At 48.8% G+C, this 17522-nt stretch overlaps 1 protein-coding gene across 1 annotated transcript in view; it reads right to left on the bottom strand.

Annotated features, from left to right (window-relative positions):
- Window positions 1-17522, bottom strand: part of DPEP1 (dipeptidase 1) — a 142583-nt gene that overhangs the window by 76985 nt on the left and 48076 nt on the right. The gene's annotated exons all lie outside the window — the stretch shown is intronic.

Genomic DNA, 17522 nt, shown 5'->3' with positions numbered 1-17522 from the left:
GAGAAACCTTTGCCAGTTTTCATTTGTCATTTGAATAGACAAGACAAAATAGCTACATGTAACATAAACACACTATAACCCGTGGACATTTTTTAAATCGATTTTATTGATGTTGTCAACAGTTCACCATACATTGCTCCACAATCTGTTATCGTTACAATAAACTATGGTACATGCACACAAAAATGTATTGATGATACTCAGTAGCCATAATCGGACTTTTAAAATAATATTGACTAAGGTTTTGTATAAATTGGCAACTAGAGGAGAAACAGAAAAGGGTGGAGACGCGAGTCTAGGAGTAGCGTTGGATGCTGAACTTGGGATACTCGCCATTCCCTCGAGGGGTGTGAGGAGTGGGCTTGTGATGTACTCCTGCTGTGGGTAATGGCTTAAAGATGAAGTGAAAACAGGAGAATCACGTTCTTGCCTTACTTTATAGCATTAAAGGAAAAGAACCACGAACAGGATCTGGTGAAAGGAAATGTAAAGAACAGACTGATTCAAGCCGGGGAGTTGGGTTTGTCCTCCTAGTGCAAAATAGGGTGGGGTGGAAGGGCCTGTGGTAGCTGGTGGAGTGGTATGTGCACGAAGGAGTGGGGAAAGTGTTGTGCCAAAGGGTATCCGTAGACTGGGAAAGATTGGAGCAGGTGAACAAGTGAAGGCTGTCGGGGGAGGGAGACTCAGATGCAGGAGACCAAGCACCAGTGTGAAGTGAGCCTGTGTGCGCTTACAGAGGAAGGGTTTCTTCCCTGGGTCTCTCCTTCAAAGCAGCCCACAAACAATCCCAGGAGTCTGCTGTTGGGTGGGCTCAAGCCTTTACTCTCTTTGCAAGGCTTTGCTTTTCGCTTGGGCCCACCGTGAGAGTGTTGATCTCCAGGTGGTTATTGCGGGGGCATGTGGGTCTTCCAACTGATTGTGTCTGGTGCTCTGCCTAGAAGTAAGCTGAGGTCTAAAGGAACCGGAAGTTGCCATTTGGTGTTTCGGTAATTAGTTTTAATCTTGCATTGCGAAAGACCTTATTGGGATGTGCCAATCCTCTGGCCCATTCTTGGTTTTGTAAACTCTCCCAAATTCTGTCTCCCGTGCGTCTTGCAGACACTGATATGCTGGAGAAAGTGAATGTGTTTGTGACTTGGAAAGCCAGGTGATGGTATGTTTGATAGTACCAATAGTATAGAATGTTTGAGTTGGCTGGTGAATCGGGGGTTAAGTTTCTGTTATGTTCCATCTACTGTGTACAACGTAAGACCCTAAGTTAGAAATGGTCAATTATGTAGAGTAAATTGGGCTTATAGGGGTTGAAAGGAAAGAAGGGAGCCACTTTGTGAAAGTGTGAAGGCATGCCCCCTCGCAGTGTGCGAGCTGCGGCCGTCAAGGGTGACACGACCTAAGGAAAGGTATCAAAGATAGGCTTTTATTAATCTTCGAGGAGGTATGAATGGGTCCAGGATTGGAGATGACCAACCGTAGTACATCTGTGACAAAGTGGATCATGATCTCCGCCAGTCTCTTCAAGTGCCTGTAGGAGGCTGGCCTGGCTTGTAGTGGGTACCAAGGGGTACTTACACTCTGTGCCAGGTCCAGTTATCCCTTATTAGTGTAGAAGAGGTGTATCTAGCAGCTTAGGCTGATAGAAGGTAGCTATAGCAGAGCAGCTTAGGCTGAACTAGGAGACATGCAAAGCTCCTACTATACCACTGGTGTCATATGCACAATATCATAAGAAAACACAATACACAGATATACTAAAAATAAAGGTACTTTATTTTTATGACAATATGCCAAAAGTATCTCAGTGAGTACCCTCAGTATGAGGATGCCAAATATACACAAGATATATGTACACAATACCAAAAATATGCAGTAATAGCAAAAGGAAGTAATGCAAGCAATGTAAAGTTACAGTGAATTGCAATAGGAGCACATAGGTATAGGGGCAACACAAACCATATACTCCAAAAGTGGAATGCGAACCACGAATGGACCCCAAAGCTATGTGAGTTTGTAGAGGGTCGCTGGGACTGTAAGAAAACAGTGAGGGTTAGAAAAATAGCCCACCCCAAGACCCTGAAAAATAGGTGTAAAGTGCACCTATAACCCCCAGAGAGCACAGAAGTCGTGATAGGGGGTTTCTGCAAGGAAGACCAACACCAGCAAAGCAACCAAAGTGGATTTCCGGACCTGAGTACCTGTGGAACAAGGGGACCAAGTCCAAGAGTCGCGACAATGTCGAGTGTTGGCAGATGCCCAGGAAATGCCAGCTGAGGGTGCAAAGAAGCTGCCACCGGATGGTAGAAGCTGTGGAGTCTGCAAGAATGAAGAGGGCTAGAAACTTCCCCTTTGGAGGATAGATGTCCCACGTCGTGAAAATGCTTGCAGAGGTGTTCCCACGCAGAAAGGCCACAAACAAGCCTTGCTAGCTGCAAGGGTCGCGGTTAGGGTTTTTGGATGCTGCTGTGGCCCAGGAGGGACCAGGATGTCGCCACGTGGATGAGGAGACAGAGGGGGCGCCCAGCAAGTCAGGGAGCCCTCACAGAAGCAGGCAGCACCCGCAGAAGTACCGGAACAGGCACTTAGAAGAGGAGTGAACAGGAGTCCACACGAAGTTGGAAAAGGGAGTCCCACGACGCCGGAGGACAACTCAGAAGGTTGTGCACTGCAGGTTAGAGTGTCGGAGACCCAGGCTTGGCTGTGCACGAAGGAAATCCTGGAAGAGTGCACAGGAGCCGGAGCAGCTGCAAATCACGCGGTACCCAGCAATGCAGTCTAGCGTGGGGAGGCAAGGACTTACCTCCACCAAACTTGGACTGAAGAGTCACTGGACTGTGGGAGTCACTTGGACAGAGTTGCTGAGTTCCAGGGACTACGCTCGTCGTGCTGAGAGGGGACCCAGAGGACCGGCGATGCAGTCTTTTGTTGCCTGCGGTTGCAGGGGGAGGATTCCGTTGTCCCACGAGAGATTTCTTCAGAGCTCCTGGTGCAGAAAGGAGGCAGGCTACCCCCAGAGCATGTACCACCAGGAAACAGGCGAGAAAGCGGCAGGATCAGCGATACAAGGTTGCAGTAGTCGTTTTTGCTACTTTGTTGCGGTTTTGCAGGTGTCCTGAGCAGTCGGCAGTCGATCCTTTGGCAGAAGGTGAAGAGAGAGATGCAGAGGAACTCTGGTGAGCTCTTGCATTCGGTATCTGAAGAATTCCCCAAAGCAGAGACCCTAAGTAGCCAGAAAAGGAGTAGACTGGCTTATGCAGAGATGGGCACCATCTGTGCCCATCAAAGCATTTCCAGGCTACTCCTCCCCAGCCCTGACACCTTTTTCCAAAGGGAGAGGGTGTAACACCCTCTCTCTGAGGAAGTCCTTTGTTCTGCCTTCCTGAGCCAGGCCTGGCTGGAGCCCAGGAGGGCAGAAACCTGTCTGAGGGGTTGGCAGCAGCTGCAGTAAAACCCAGGGAAAGGTGGTTTGGCAGTACCCAGGTCTGTGCTAGAGACTCGGGGGATCATGGAATTGTCTCCCCAATGCCAGAATGGCATTGGGGTGACAATTCCATGATCTTAGACATGTTACATGGCCATGTTCGGAGTTACCATTGTGACGCTATACATAGGTAGTGACCTATGTATAGTGCACGCGTGAAATGGTGTCCCCACACTCACAAAGTCCGGGGAATTTGCCCTGAACAATGTGGGGGCACCCCCCCCCAAACGAAGGACAATAAGACTAGCCATGACCTGATGAGTCTTCATTGTCTAAGTGGGAATATCTGGAGAGTCCATCTGCATTGGAGTGGGTAATCCCAGGTCTATGTTCCACTGTATAGTCCATTCCCTGTAGAGATATGGACCACCTCAACAATTTAGGGTTTTCACCTTTCATTTGTTTTAGCCAAAGTAGAGGTTTGTGGTCTGTCTGAACAATGAAGTGAGTGCCAAACAGGTACTGTATACCCCCTGTATGAACTTTTCTGTTCACTCTTGTTCTGACCCATTTGTCTGCCTTCTTTCCCAATTCTTGGGGAGAGGTCAGATCTGAGTCCAAAAGATATTGGTGTAACAAATCAGACACACAGTTATTCAGAATATGCTCTCTCAAGATTAGATTGTACAGACTTTCATAGTCAGAAACTTTACTGCCATGTAACCACCCCTCCAAGGCCTTCACTGAATAGTCAACAAAGTCTACCCAGTCTTGTGAGGACTCTTTTCTGGTTTCTCTGAACTTAATCCTGTATTGTTCAGTGGTTAAGCCAAATCCATCCAAGAGTGCATTCTTCAAAACTGTAAAATTATTGGCATCACTTTCCTTTACAGTAAGGAGACTATCCCTACCTTTTCCACTGAAAGATAGCCATAGGATAGCAGCCCACTGCCTTTGAGGGACCCCCTGTACCATACAGGCCCTCTCAAGTGCAGCAAACCACTTGTTAATGTCACCCCCCTCCTTGTAAGGGGGAACTATCGTATGCAGATTCCTAGAATCATGTTCTCTCACAGGATTGCTATCTGGAATACTGCTGCTGCCACCATGGGGTCCAACCCCCAACCTCTGTCTCTCTTTTTCTAAGTCTAGGGATTCCCTGTCTAGACCCAGCAGTTGCTGTTTAAGCTTCAGTCTGGACTCTTCCCCTCTCAATTTATTGAGTTCCCTTTCTAACATCCTGTCGTCAGGGTGGGTGGGTTGGGAATGTTTTGACACAGAAGAATGATGAGAATGAACAGAGGGACACCTGTCCCTAACAGTTGGCACCCTAGCAACCTGGCCTGTAGGAACAAAAACATCCCTACTGTGATGGGAGCTTCTAGTGCTACCAGCATTGCTAGGTGTTCTGCTAAGGGGCAGATTAGGAAGGGCACCCTCTAACACTTTTACTGGGGGCTCCCCAGAGTCAGAGTGTGAGCTATCTCCTAACTTCTCAATTGAACTGCCAGCTAAGGCCTTATCATTCTCAATGAGCATGTTAGACAATAATTCTCTAGAAGGGTTCTTTCCTACCACTAAACCTCTATCAATGCAGAGACTCTTTAGTCCCTTAAAGTTAATGTGGTCATAAGCTGTACTGACCAAATTAAGAGGAGTTCCTACATCAGACATGATAGAAAAAGGTTTAGGGACAGATAAAAGAGAGAAAAAGTTTTAGGACTTTTTAAAGAACAGGAAAAAAAACTTTAAAAACTTTTGTAAACTTTTAGAAGTTTAGAAGTACTTTTCAGCACTTAGCAGATAGTGTAAGAGAAGAAAAGCAAAACTTTTTGGTTAGGTGTACATACACTGAACTTGTTTTGTATATTTTTCTCTTATGAAAAGTACAATATGACAAAGTGGTAAGTAGTTACAAGTACTTATCCCACCGCTGCACAACCAATGTAGGAGGCTGGCCTGGCTTGTAGTGGGTACCAAGGGGTACTTACACCTTGTGCCAGGTCCAGCTATCCCTTATTAGGGTAGAAGAGGTGTTTCTAGCAGCTTAGGCTGATAGAAGGTAGCTATAGCAGAGCAGCTTAGGCTGAACTAGGAGACATGCAAGGCTCCTACTATACCACTGGTGTCATATGCACAGTATCATAAGAAAACACAATACATAGATATACTGAAAATAAAGGTACTTTATTTTTATGACAATATGCCAAAAGTATCTCAGAGAGTACCCTCAGTATGAGGATGCCAAATATACACAAGATATATGTACACAATACCAAAAATATGCAGTAATAGCAAAAGGAAGTAATGCAAGCAATGTAAAGTTACAGTAGATTGCAATAAGAGCACATAGGTATAGGGGCAACACAAACCATATACTCCAAAAGTGGAATGCGAACCACAAATGGACCCCAAACCTATGTGAGCTTGTAGAGGGTCGCTGGGACTGTAAGAAAACAGTGAGGGTTAGAAAAATAGCCCACCCCAAGACCCTGAAAAATAGGTGTAAAGTGCACCTATAACCCCCAGAGAGCACAGAAGTCGTGATGGGGGTTTCTGCAAGGAAGACCAACACCACAAAGCAACCAAAGTGGATTTCCGGACCTGAGTATCTGTGGAACAAGGGGACCAAGTCCAAGAGTCGCGACAATGTCGAGAGTGGGCAGATGCCAAGGAAATGCCAGCTAAGGGTGCAAAGAAGCTGCCATCAGATGGTAGAAGCTGTGGATTCTGCAAGAACGAAGAGGGCTAGAAACTTCCCCTTTGGAAGATGGATGTCCCACGTCGTGAAGAAGCTTGCAGAGGTGTTCCCACGCAGAAAGGCCGCAAACAAGCTTTGCTAGCTGCAAGGGTTGCGGTTAGGGTTTTTGGATGCTGCTGTGGCCCAGGAGGGACCAGGATGTCGCCACTTGGATGAGGAGACAGAGGGGGCGCCCAGCAAGTCAGGGAGCCCTCACAGAAGCAGGCAGCACCCGCAGAAGTACCGGAACAGGCACTTAGAAGAGGAGTGAACCGGAGTCCACGTGAAGTCGGAAAAGGGAGTCCCGCGACGCCGGAGGACAACTCAGAAGGTTGTGCACTGCAGGTTAGAGTGTCGGGGACCCAGGCTTGGCTGTGCACGAAGGAAATCCTGGAAGAGTGCACAGGAGCCGGAGCAGCTGCAAATCACGCGGTACCCAGCAATGCAGTCTAGCGTGGGGAGGCAAGGACTTACCTCCACCAAACTTGGACTGAAGAGTCACTGGACTGTGGGAGTCACTTGGACAGAGTTGCTGAGTTCCAGGGACCACGCTCGTCATGCTGAGAGGGTACCCAGAGGACCGGTGATGCAGTCTTTTGTTGCCTGCGGTTGCAGGGGGAGGATTCCGTCGTCCCACGGGATATTTCTTCAGAGCTCCTGGTGCAGAAAGGAGGCAGGCTACCCCCAGAGCATGCACCACCAGGAAACAAGCGAGAAAGCGGCAGGATCAGCGATACAAGGTTGCAGTAGTCGTCTTTGCTACTTTGTTGCGGTTTTGCAGGCATCCTGAGCAGTCAGCGGTCGATCCTTTGGCAGAAGGTGAAGAGAGAGATGCAGAGGAACTCTGGTGAGCTCTTGCGTTCGGTATCTGAAGAATTCCCCAAAGCAGAGACCCTAAATAGCCAGAAAAGGAGGTTTGGCTACCTAGGAAGGAGGATAGGCTAGTAACACAGGTAAGAGCCTATCAGAAAGAGTCTCTGATGTCACCTGCTGGCCCTGGCCACTCAGAGCAGTCCAGTGTGCCAGCTCACCTCTGAATCCAAGATGGCAGAGGTCTGGGCACGCTGGAGGAGCTCTGGGCACCTACCCTGGGAGATGCAGGTCAGGGGAGTGGTCACTCCCCTTTCCTTTGTCCAGTTTCGCGCCAGAGCAGGGCTGGGGGATCCCTGAACCGGTGTAGACTGGCTTATGCAGAGATGGGCACCATCTGTGCCCATCAAAGCATTTCCAGGGGCTGGGGGAGGCTACTTCTCCCCAGCCCTGACACCTTTTTCCAAAGGGAGAGGGTGTAACACCCTCTCTCTGAGGAAGTCCTTTGTTCTGCCTTCCTGAGCCAGGCCTGGCTGGAGCCCAGGAGGGCAGAAACCTGTCTGAGGGGTTGGCAGCAGCTGCAGTAAAACCCAGGGAAAGGTAGTTTGGCAGTACCCGGGTCTGTGCTAGAGACTCGGGGATCATGGAATTGTCTCCCCAGTGCCAGAATGGCATTGGGGTGACAATTCCATAATCTTAGACATGTTACATGGCCATGTTCGGAGTTACCATTGTGACGCTATACATAGGTAGTGACCTATGTATAGTGCACACGTGTAATGGTGTCCCCGCACTCACAAAGTCCGGGGAATTTGCCCTGAACAATGTGGGGGCACCTTGGCTAGTGCCATGGTGCCCACACACTAAGTAACTTAGCACCCAACCTTCACCAGGTGAAGGTTAGACATATAGGTGACTTATAAGTTACTTAAGTGCAGTGGTAAATGGCTGTGAAATAACGTGGACGTTATTTCACTCAGGCTGCAGAGGCAGGCCTGTGTAAGAATTGTCAGAGCTCCCTATGGGTGGCAAAATAAATGCTGCAGCCCATAGGGATCTCCTGGAACCCCAATACCCTGGGTACCTCAGTACCATATACTAGGGAATTATAAGGGTGTTCCAGTATGCCAATGTGAATTGGTGAAATTGGTCACTAGCCTGTTAGTGACAATTTGGAAAGCAGAGAGAGCATAACCACTGAGGTTCTGGTTAGCAGAGCCTCAGTGAGACAGTTAGTCATCACACAGGGAACACATACAGGGCACACTTATGAGCACTGGGGCCCTGGCTGGCAGGGTCCCAGTGACACATACCCCCATTTTCACTGTATATATGTTGTTTTAGTGTAACATGCCAGGCAAGATGGTACTTTCCTACAGTGCCTCCCCCCGAAATCCATCTGGCCCACCACTGCAGTTGGCCAGGTAGTAAGCCTCAAAATTGGGGGTTCCCAAGTTCCCCTGGTCAACTGGGAGTTAGAGTTTGGTGAGAGCCACTCAGCGACAGCTGTTGGCCCATACCAGTTCCTCCTACGAGTGTGTACAGTTCCTCAGGTGAGGAAGATGTGGAGAGTAACAAAATATTTAAGGAGTCTGCAAAGTATCACAAGCTTAGCGATGGTAACGGGTCCCATCATCGTTAGGGTGATGGACCTCCAGAATGTGATCTGGTCTCCGAGGGAGGAGATACACTGTCTCAGCTTCTCCTCCAGTAGGTCCATATCGTCATGGTAGATATGGATACCCAGGTAACAAACTGTTTACCTTCCCCTTGCAGTGGTACGCCACCCAGGAGAACTGAACACAGTGGGGTGTCCCAACAAGTGGAAAAATACAGGATTTTTTTCTATTAATCGGACACCCAGAAGCTGCGCCAGAACTGTCAAGTATGAGGGATCTCTCATCAAGGCCTGTACAGGTGTCTTTCAGATAATGCAAAATGTTGTCTACACATAATGAGACAGTATAAGTGCTGTCTGTGAGTCAATTCCCCACCTCTGTCCTGCCCTGCATAGGTGAATCACCAAGGGCTCCATGCGCAGTAGAAAAAGAGCGGTGACAGCGGGCAGCCCTGTCTGGTACCTCTGCCAACTGCAAAGGGTTCCAATATGTAGGTCCCCCAGTTTAACCCTGGTGACGGGGTTTGGATATGGGAGTTTTATTAAACTTAGAAATTTGCTGCCAAATCCATAGTCAGAAAACTTAGAACAGAAGTCCAGGTAAGAGTATACTTCAAGATCTAGAAGTAGGGTTCCTGCATTGGGGTAGAGTTGAAGGGCCATCAGTCTATAGAGTCATCAAATATTGCTGGAGGTGTTTTGGCTAGCGACAAATCTGCTTTGGGTAGAGTGGAGTAAAGACGGCAGGAGTCTGTGTATTCGGGTTGCTACAACATTACTAACAATTTTATAGTCAACCTTAAGCAGTATAGTTATGGGCTTGTAGGAAGCAGGGATCAGTGGATCTTTCTGAGGTTTCAGGATGGGGACTAGGGATGCCTCTCTAAGTGTTTAGGACAAGGCCCCATCTCTGAGGGCTTTCTGATAAAGGTGTATTAATTTGAAAGACAATGTGCTGGAGTAGGCCTTGTAGAATTCTACAGAGAGGCCATCTAGTCCTGCCGTCTTACCAGAGGTCAACCCTTTTATAGCTTTAATTTTGTGGGGAGTTATGGGGTTGTCTAGTTTAGTGTGAGTGGCAGGTTTGATTCTAGGAAGAGGCACGGCCCTCAGGAAGACATGGACTGCCTGTAGGTAGTGATCCGAGTTGGCTTATAGAGGCATTTGTAGAAATGGAAAAAAGTATGACAGAGTTCCTGCTGTGAGGAGACCAGAGTACCCAAACGGTCACGAAGAGTTGTGATTGGGGGGGATATGGATACTGATGTAAGAATTCCAAACTATTAACTGACCCAATTTGTCAGCTTCAGGCTGTGCAAGCAGACCGAGCCAGGCATCGGAGTTTTTCGAGTTAACAAGCTTCCTCTTTCTGGAGGGCACTGAAGGTCTCTTGGATGGATGGGTCCGTCATCAAGAGTCTTTGGGCTGCAACATAGTCCTTTCCTATATTGGATAGGTCTAGTTCTAGGGAACAGTGGGTACCTACCACTGTATGAATACAAGGGCCTTGGGTAACTACCTTCATCACCTCCCACTCAGTTGCTCATGAAGAGGTCGAGCCCTCGTTAGTGTCAAAAAAGTGGCCCAGTCGCGCTACTAGCTCATCACATAGGATGCCATAGTTGAGTAGGGAAGAAGGGATTCACCATATGGTATAAGGGGTGTGTGTAATTTTCCCATCTCAAGGTCAAGGTCAACAACATTGGGCTGTGGTCAGAGATGGTTCTGCCAAGATATTCAGTGGCAGTGGCAGTGACCTTAGGGGAAATGTCAAATGTGCAGACCATCCTATATACGCACACACAGAGGTAATGTGCAGGCAAACAGAATAAGTATAATCTCGCTAGCGGGTTGCGGAAACACCAGACATCTGAGAGAAACCAATGTCAGAACCACTGGGACAACGCAACTGCATTTGCAACTATGGTCTTGTAAGTGGGGGGGAGGGGAGGGGGGCGTTGGGATCGGTCCAGTGTAGTGTCAAGTATACAGTTAAAATCGCCCTGTATAAGCCACTGGAAGTGTTAACAGAGCCCTTACCGAGAAGATAACTGGGCCAGGAAAGCAGGTTGTTGTGTGTAGTGCATACCCATTTCCCTGGACCAGTTGAAGTCTGTCAAGTCTCCCTGAGGAGCAGAAATCTGTCCTCTGAATCTGCAATCGAGTCCTGCGCCACAAAGTGTACACCGACTCTGATCCAGATTGTGACTCTCCAGGCATATGTAGAGCAGTTTGTGCAGACGATTTGTGCCCTCCAGCATATTTGGAAGCGGAGGCTCTCCTCACATAAATATGGGATTCCTGAAGATAAACAATATGAACCCCGTGTCGCTGTAGTAAGAAGTGGATTTTGTGATGCTTGACGGGCTATGCATGCCATGGATGCTCCACATAACAAAAGTATGTGTGGGTCAATAGGTCATGGTTTATGTGACGCAGTACGCGCAATATGTATTGGCATGTACCCTGGAGACTTATCGGGGACCTCCTATTGTGGGCAAACAACAGGGAAGGAGGTAGGGAAGGAGAGAGAGAAAGAGAGTGTGGAGGAAGTGGACTTCTAAGGTCAGGTTCTCTCACCCAGCACATCAATGGTACAAAAACAACAAAGAACTTAACGCAAGCTTCAACAGGTAAAGAATACTACGGACAGTCTTCAAGCTCCAATTGCTAAGTAATGATGAGAGTGTGCTCTTGAGGGTAAGGGCAGCTCACAAGGGGTGTAGTCAGAAAGTCCCTCAATTCAGAATATGAGCTGGGCCTGTGTTGTTAAAGGCAATGTAGGATTGTGATATAATCTGAGAAGTGTCCGGGGGGTGAGGCGTGTCCCGGAGGTGCCAGCATCCATCAGCTAGAGGAGTTATTAGGATTAGTGCTTGTGAATTGAGACAAGAAGAACACGTAAATAAACAAGAAAAAAAATTAAATTCCTCAGGGGATTGTAGATCAATAACATCCTAAATAAGTTTGTCTGCAGCTGGAGCGGCTCACGGCAAGGTGAAGGGGCGGGGCAGCGCGCAGGGGATGGGGTGGGGAGAATTAAAATAAATAAAAAAAAAAAAAAAACACTTACCTAAACGCCGCGCGCTACTCTGCTCTTGCTTCTCCTTCTCCGGCGCTGCTGGCACAGGCTCCCAGCCTGCCCAGCGGCCAATCAGGATTGGTTGGGAGCGCTCAGCCAGGGTGCTCCCAGGCAGACAGGGAGCCTGTGCAGGCTCTCTCCAGCCCAGCAACACGGTTGCTGGTCTGGAGAGAGCCTACAGCGCATTTCGAGCCGGCCAAACACTCGTGCGCTTTGAGGGGGAGTGCTCTGCACTCCCCCTCACTGCTTGTCACCCCCAATGCCCCACCCCTTTTACCACACAGCGATAATAAACACAGTTTATTATCGTTGTTTGGTAAAAGTTTTGCAGCTGTCGCTGCTGGCGGGGGGCAACGCTCCTCGGCCCCCATGGAGGAGCCGCCTCTGGTCTGCAGTTTGCAGTGTTACAAGCAGGGCGAGTCTTCCCAAAGTCTAGGAGTGACAGGGTCTGCAAGACATCCACTGAGTCCGAGGTGCTGGAGGGGGTCCCCAGCATGGGAGGAGGTTTGGTCTCTGAATGACGTCCCCATCTGTAGAGCAGTTTGACAGACAGACTGTGCCCATGCTGGAAAGGTGGGGCTGGGGCGCACTCAAACTCCTGGGGGCCTCCCCTGGCACCGCCGACTCCCAATCATCTCTTTAGTTGACTAGTTGGGGTCATTTTTAGATTGCGGTGTGGTGCTGTGAGCCTCTGTCCACTCCCAGGCCAATTGCAGATGAGTGAGGAAGAGAGTTTTGCTGTTGAGGAAAATCTTCAAGTGGGCTAAAAAAAGTAAGGAGTATTGTAAACTTAGTTCCCACATTTATTTCTTTACCCTCAGGAAGGATGCCCATTGCCAGAGTGTAGTCTTGGAATAACATGATGTGATCATTTTCATATGTTAAGTGATTTTTCTGACTGGCGGCATACAGAATAGCGTCACAATCCCGAAAGTGCAGGATGCAGACCTCCATGGGCCATAAGGGAGGTCGAGTGGTTGGGACTGATAAATCTTCTGAAGTGAAGAAGCACTGGAACCAGGATTTCATGTGTTCTCCACCCTCTCCGTCATCTTCACCACACGGAAATTGTTGCACCATTAGCAGATCTCAGCTTCCTCCATCCTGTCCTCCAAGTAGGGGACTTGGTTTTCTAGGTCCAGTTGCTGTTAAAGGGCATCTTTACTTGGCGTGGCACTGCTTGTAGTGACTTTTCTCCTTGGGCAACTCTATCTGAGAGTTTCCTGTGGCCGTCCCCAAGGAGGTTGACATTCAGCTCAATAGCATTGATTTTGGATTCTAAGGATGTTCTAGTGGAGGTGGCGGCAAGTAGTATTTGGTTGAGTTTGTTTTTTTCTTTTAATGAGGCAGTTTCAAGTTGAGTGTGAAGAGTGCTCTCTAGGGAAAGTCTGTCAGTTCTCATACGGCGTGTACCCCCCATGTTGTCCAATTCCATTCACAGGTCGAATGATATCAAAGAGGACCAGAGGTGGTACTGGAACCAGAAAGTGCACAAATAGCAGGCATGCAGGCAGTAGATAAAAAGTGCCCAGTAAACTTGCTGCTTAGTTGGGACCTGCTTACTCTGAGTGTAGAGACTGTGACAAGCAGTCCTTGATATCCCTGTTCCCCCCCCCAGCTCCAAGGAGGCAGTAATATCGGGGTCTCTTTGCTACAATGACAGTCTCTGCAGGGTCATCTGTAGTGAAGGTGATACAGGCACCAAGAGGTGTTTGGTGAACCAACATTTGAGATGTGTGCTGTCTTGGCCCAGACAGTAGATCATGTCTTGATGTTTGATGGGGACCTGCTTACCCCAGGCTTGGCGACCATGGGGCAGCACGAGCAATCCCAGATCTTAGGAGTCTGAACCAACATGAAGGGGGAGGTCCTGGAACCACCCTCCAGCTCCCCACAGCCAGGGGGCAGCAATATCTGGTCCCCTCACTACAGTGGGAGGTCCAGCAATGTCACCCACGGCACATCCAATGGCCGAGCAGTACACACAAGTGATGCGGTAAACAGTGAAAAGTCTGCAATGACAGGGCTTGAGAGGAGATGTGTCCTTCAGAACCTGGCTGGGCAAGCCCCCCACTTGGGGGGGTGATCCATGGAATCACCCTGGTGTTGCCACTCGCTCCCAGGAGGGTTCTGTGGGAGACTGTGCTCTTAGTATTGTTGGGGGTGTGTGATTTTCTGGACCAGGGGGTCCAAGCCAGCATTCAGCAGAAGACCTGGAAGGGCGAGCGGACCAGCACCCACTCCCGTGTGGCGAAGTGTTCAGGGGCCCAGCACTAGGGCCAAGCGTTCGTTATGACACTCCAAGTTCCAGTACATTGGCACCAATATGTGGGAAAGGATGTAGCGTTACTGCCAGGGCTGCTGACGTTAGTACTAACGAACCAGGTACGAGTCTCAGTGTATGCTCAACATCCTGGGATTCTGGACAATTTTATCAGCAGTTTGCACCGTGCAGCATGGTGCATGCGTGGCACAAACCACTAAGTCATATTTTTGAAGCCACGCAAAGCCACTTTGTATGGCTTTGAATAACTTCAAAAATATGGAGCAAGGCAGTGCAAATCACTACATTGCCTTACTCTGCACCAGGGAGCCATTCCATGGGCATTCCCACGCAACTCCCATGGTTTTTGACAGATTTTCAGATTTATCAAACCTTGGAAAGCACCAAAAATATAAGCCTCTCCAGGAGAGGTGTAACGAGGAAAAATATCTTTATTTATCCTCCTTACTTCCTCTTTCTATGTGTACTGCATTCTGCAGCACACATAGAAAAAGGAATATGGCTCTAAAGATTGTTTTGTGCAGGAAGCTGCCCTTTTCCCCCACACAAACAATCCTGCATACAAAGGAGGCACCCTTGCATTATGGTGCAAGGGTGCCTGCGTTGGCGCTAGGCAGCCCATTGTGTGCCAGTGCATGGGGAAAGCACAGGAATGCACCATATGCCATAAGTACGGAACCTTCCTGCCATTTTGCAGTGACGCTGTGTAGGGCAGCAAGGTGACTTGCTGCGCAACACTGCAGCACTTTCCCATCAATGAGGAACTTAGGGCCATGTGTACGAAATTCAGGTTTTGCGACTCGCAAATTGCAATTCAGAGCGACTCGCAATTTGCGAGTCGCAAAACCTGATTTACAACATTGTCAATGACACTGTTTGCGATTCCCAATGGGGTCGCAAATGATCTACCTCAGGAATATTCATGAAGTAGGTAGCAATGTGCGGCCCCATTGGGAATGGCTGCCCTCACAGGGATGGTGTCCTGCTGGAGACAGCAAACCACCTTGTCTGTGACTGCTTTTAAATAAAGCAGTTTTTAAAAATAAAATGCAGCCCGTTTTCCTTAAAGGAAAACGAGATGCATTTCAAATACAAAAAATTTAAAGTTTTCTTTTCATTTTTTCAGAACAGGCAGTGGTCCGTGGGACCACTACCTGCTCTGAAAAAATATTTCCGCTGTCATTCACAAAGGTGACGGGGTCCCATAGGGACCCCTTCCAGTTTGGGAATGGGTTAGCACCAGTTTGAAACTGGTTCTAACTGTGATTGTTTTGCGACTGCATGCGCGATCACAAAACAATCATACATGGGACTGCGACTCGCAATTAGGAAGGGAACACACCTTCCTAATTGCAACTCGCAAACCCTTTTTGCAATTCGGTAAATAGATTACCGAATCGCAAAAATGGGTCTGTACATCCCAAATAGCATTTTTCAAGTTGCAAACGACCCAATTCGCCGTTTGCGACTTGAAAAATGCTTCGTACATCTGGCCCCAAATCTCCCCATGCTGAAAAAAATAACATGGTTGTAAATTACTCCAATGCTTTCAGGTCGACTTCGCATTATATAAAAACTGTTAAAAAAAAATTAAAAAGTCCTCGGAGTAGTAGGAGGCATCAGATTTTGTTGTCTACAACAGTTAAGGGAACTGCTCACGAGAAACCTTTGTCGGTTTTGTTATTCGAATTGACAAGACAAAGTACCTATGTAATGACATAACCCACAGACAGCTTGATGCAGAATTCAGATTTTTTATTGTTAGCGAATTCCATGGTAATCCTTATATCCATCCGAGGAGGATGAATGGCTGACTGGGCACATCATGATTTGAACCTAAGGATATGAATTCAAACACAGATTACTGCAGTGGGTGCATTAGTCCACATATCCGTCTGCCCTGCAATGCACCTTATACCTGGGCCACGGTCTGTACCTGATGCTGTGATACCATCTATTTCGAAGCTCTGCTCAGATTTCTGAAAGACATGGAGCCAGAAGCCACTTTTTTGACATTTCAGACACTGTAACCACAATATCCGAATAAACAACTCCAAAACACACGGGAATGGGACCTGCAGTATTCACTCTTCTGATCTTGTAAGCAGAACTACAGTTCCTATCTTGCAGTGCTCTAACAACCGCAAACTTCCACAGCCAGTTTCGGTAACACTCAGGCCCTCATTACGAGTCTGACGGTCCTTGGACCGCCAGACTTGCGGTGGCGGTCTTACCACTGCTGGGCCAGTGGCAGAGACGACCATATTACGACTTTGGCGGTTTGGCTGAAGCCAAACCGCCGAAATGCTGACCATAGCGCCAGGGCGGTTGAACCACCGGGCCAGAGGTGAGCACCTCCGGCCCGGCGATAGCCGTGATACTGCCATCGATATTACGACTCTGCAGACTGCCAGCATTTACCTGGTGGTCACGCGGCCACGAAAATGCTGGCAGTCATGCACCCAGCGACAGGGATCTCCATTCCTGTCGCTGGCAGACACCCCCCACACGACCACACACCTACGTTCACGCAACCCCACTCACCCACGCATTTGCTTACACTCTCACATACTTGCACCCAAACACGTACTCAGATACACCCATTCACTTGCGTACACGAATACACCCATTCACTCGCACACATGAACACAAACACACCTATTCACTAGCACACACGCACATGAACACACCCATTCACTCACACACATGCTCACAAATACATCCATTCACGCACACACACGCACTCAAACCGACACATACATTCACACGCACACACTCAGACACATACACCACTCACATGCACGCACTCAAACTGACACCCCATTCCCCCCTCCACATTCACACAAACATACACGCACACACACAACACCCCCTCCGCCCCTCGGCAAACACGCACTCACAAACGCACACACAGAAACCCCCTTGAACCGCCCCGCATTCATATACACACCCAGACACCACACACATTCACACAACAACCCCCACCCAAACACCACCTCTTTCGGACGATCAACTTACCTGCTTTGGTGAGGTGGCCGTCCGGGAGGGGATGGGTCCCGGCGCTTTCCACCCGCGGCACCGCACCACGTGCAGAAAACTGCTGCACCATATTACAGATCGTAATATGGCAGGCGGTGTCCTGTTGGCGTGGTGGTGCCGGTGGTGGAACCACCTCTATTATGACATCTGCCAGGCTGACGGTGCCGGATTTCTGCCCAAAATTGGGTGAAAATCGGCACAACATCGTAATATGGCGGTCTTTTCTCATCCACGGCTTCGGTGGTCTTTCAAAAAGACTGCCGAAGTCATAGGGGGTCATTACAACCCTGGCGGTCGGTGTTAAACCGGCGGTAAGACCGCCAACAGGCTGGCGGTCTTACTTTGTGGAATCATGACCATGGCGGTGTCATCCGCCGGTTCTCCGTTCCGCCCGCTGGGCTGGAGACCTGGGTCTCCAGACCGGCGGCCGTCACAATACCGCCGCTGGTATTTTGACCCGGCTTACCGCCGTGGATTTCCAGCGGTAGGAACCGCCATGAAATCCATGGCGGTAAGCACTATCCGTGCCAGGGA

This window comes from Pleurodeles waltl, chromosome 12 (assembly GCF_031143425.1).
Source record: "Pleurodeles waltl isolate 20211129_DDA chromosome 12, aPleWal1.hap1.20221129, whole genome shotgun sequence".
Classification (NCBI taxonomy): domain Eukaryota; kingdom Metazoa; phylum Chordata; class Amphibia; order Caudata; family Salamandridae; genus Pleurodeles; species Pleurodeles waltl.
Note: the sequence above shows the minus strand (reverse complement) of the source record. Positions and strands in the feature narration are given on the sequence as shown.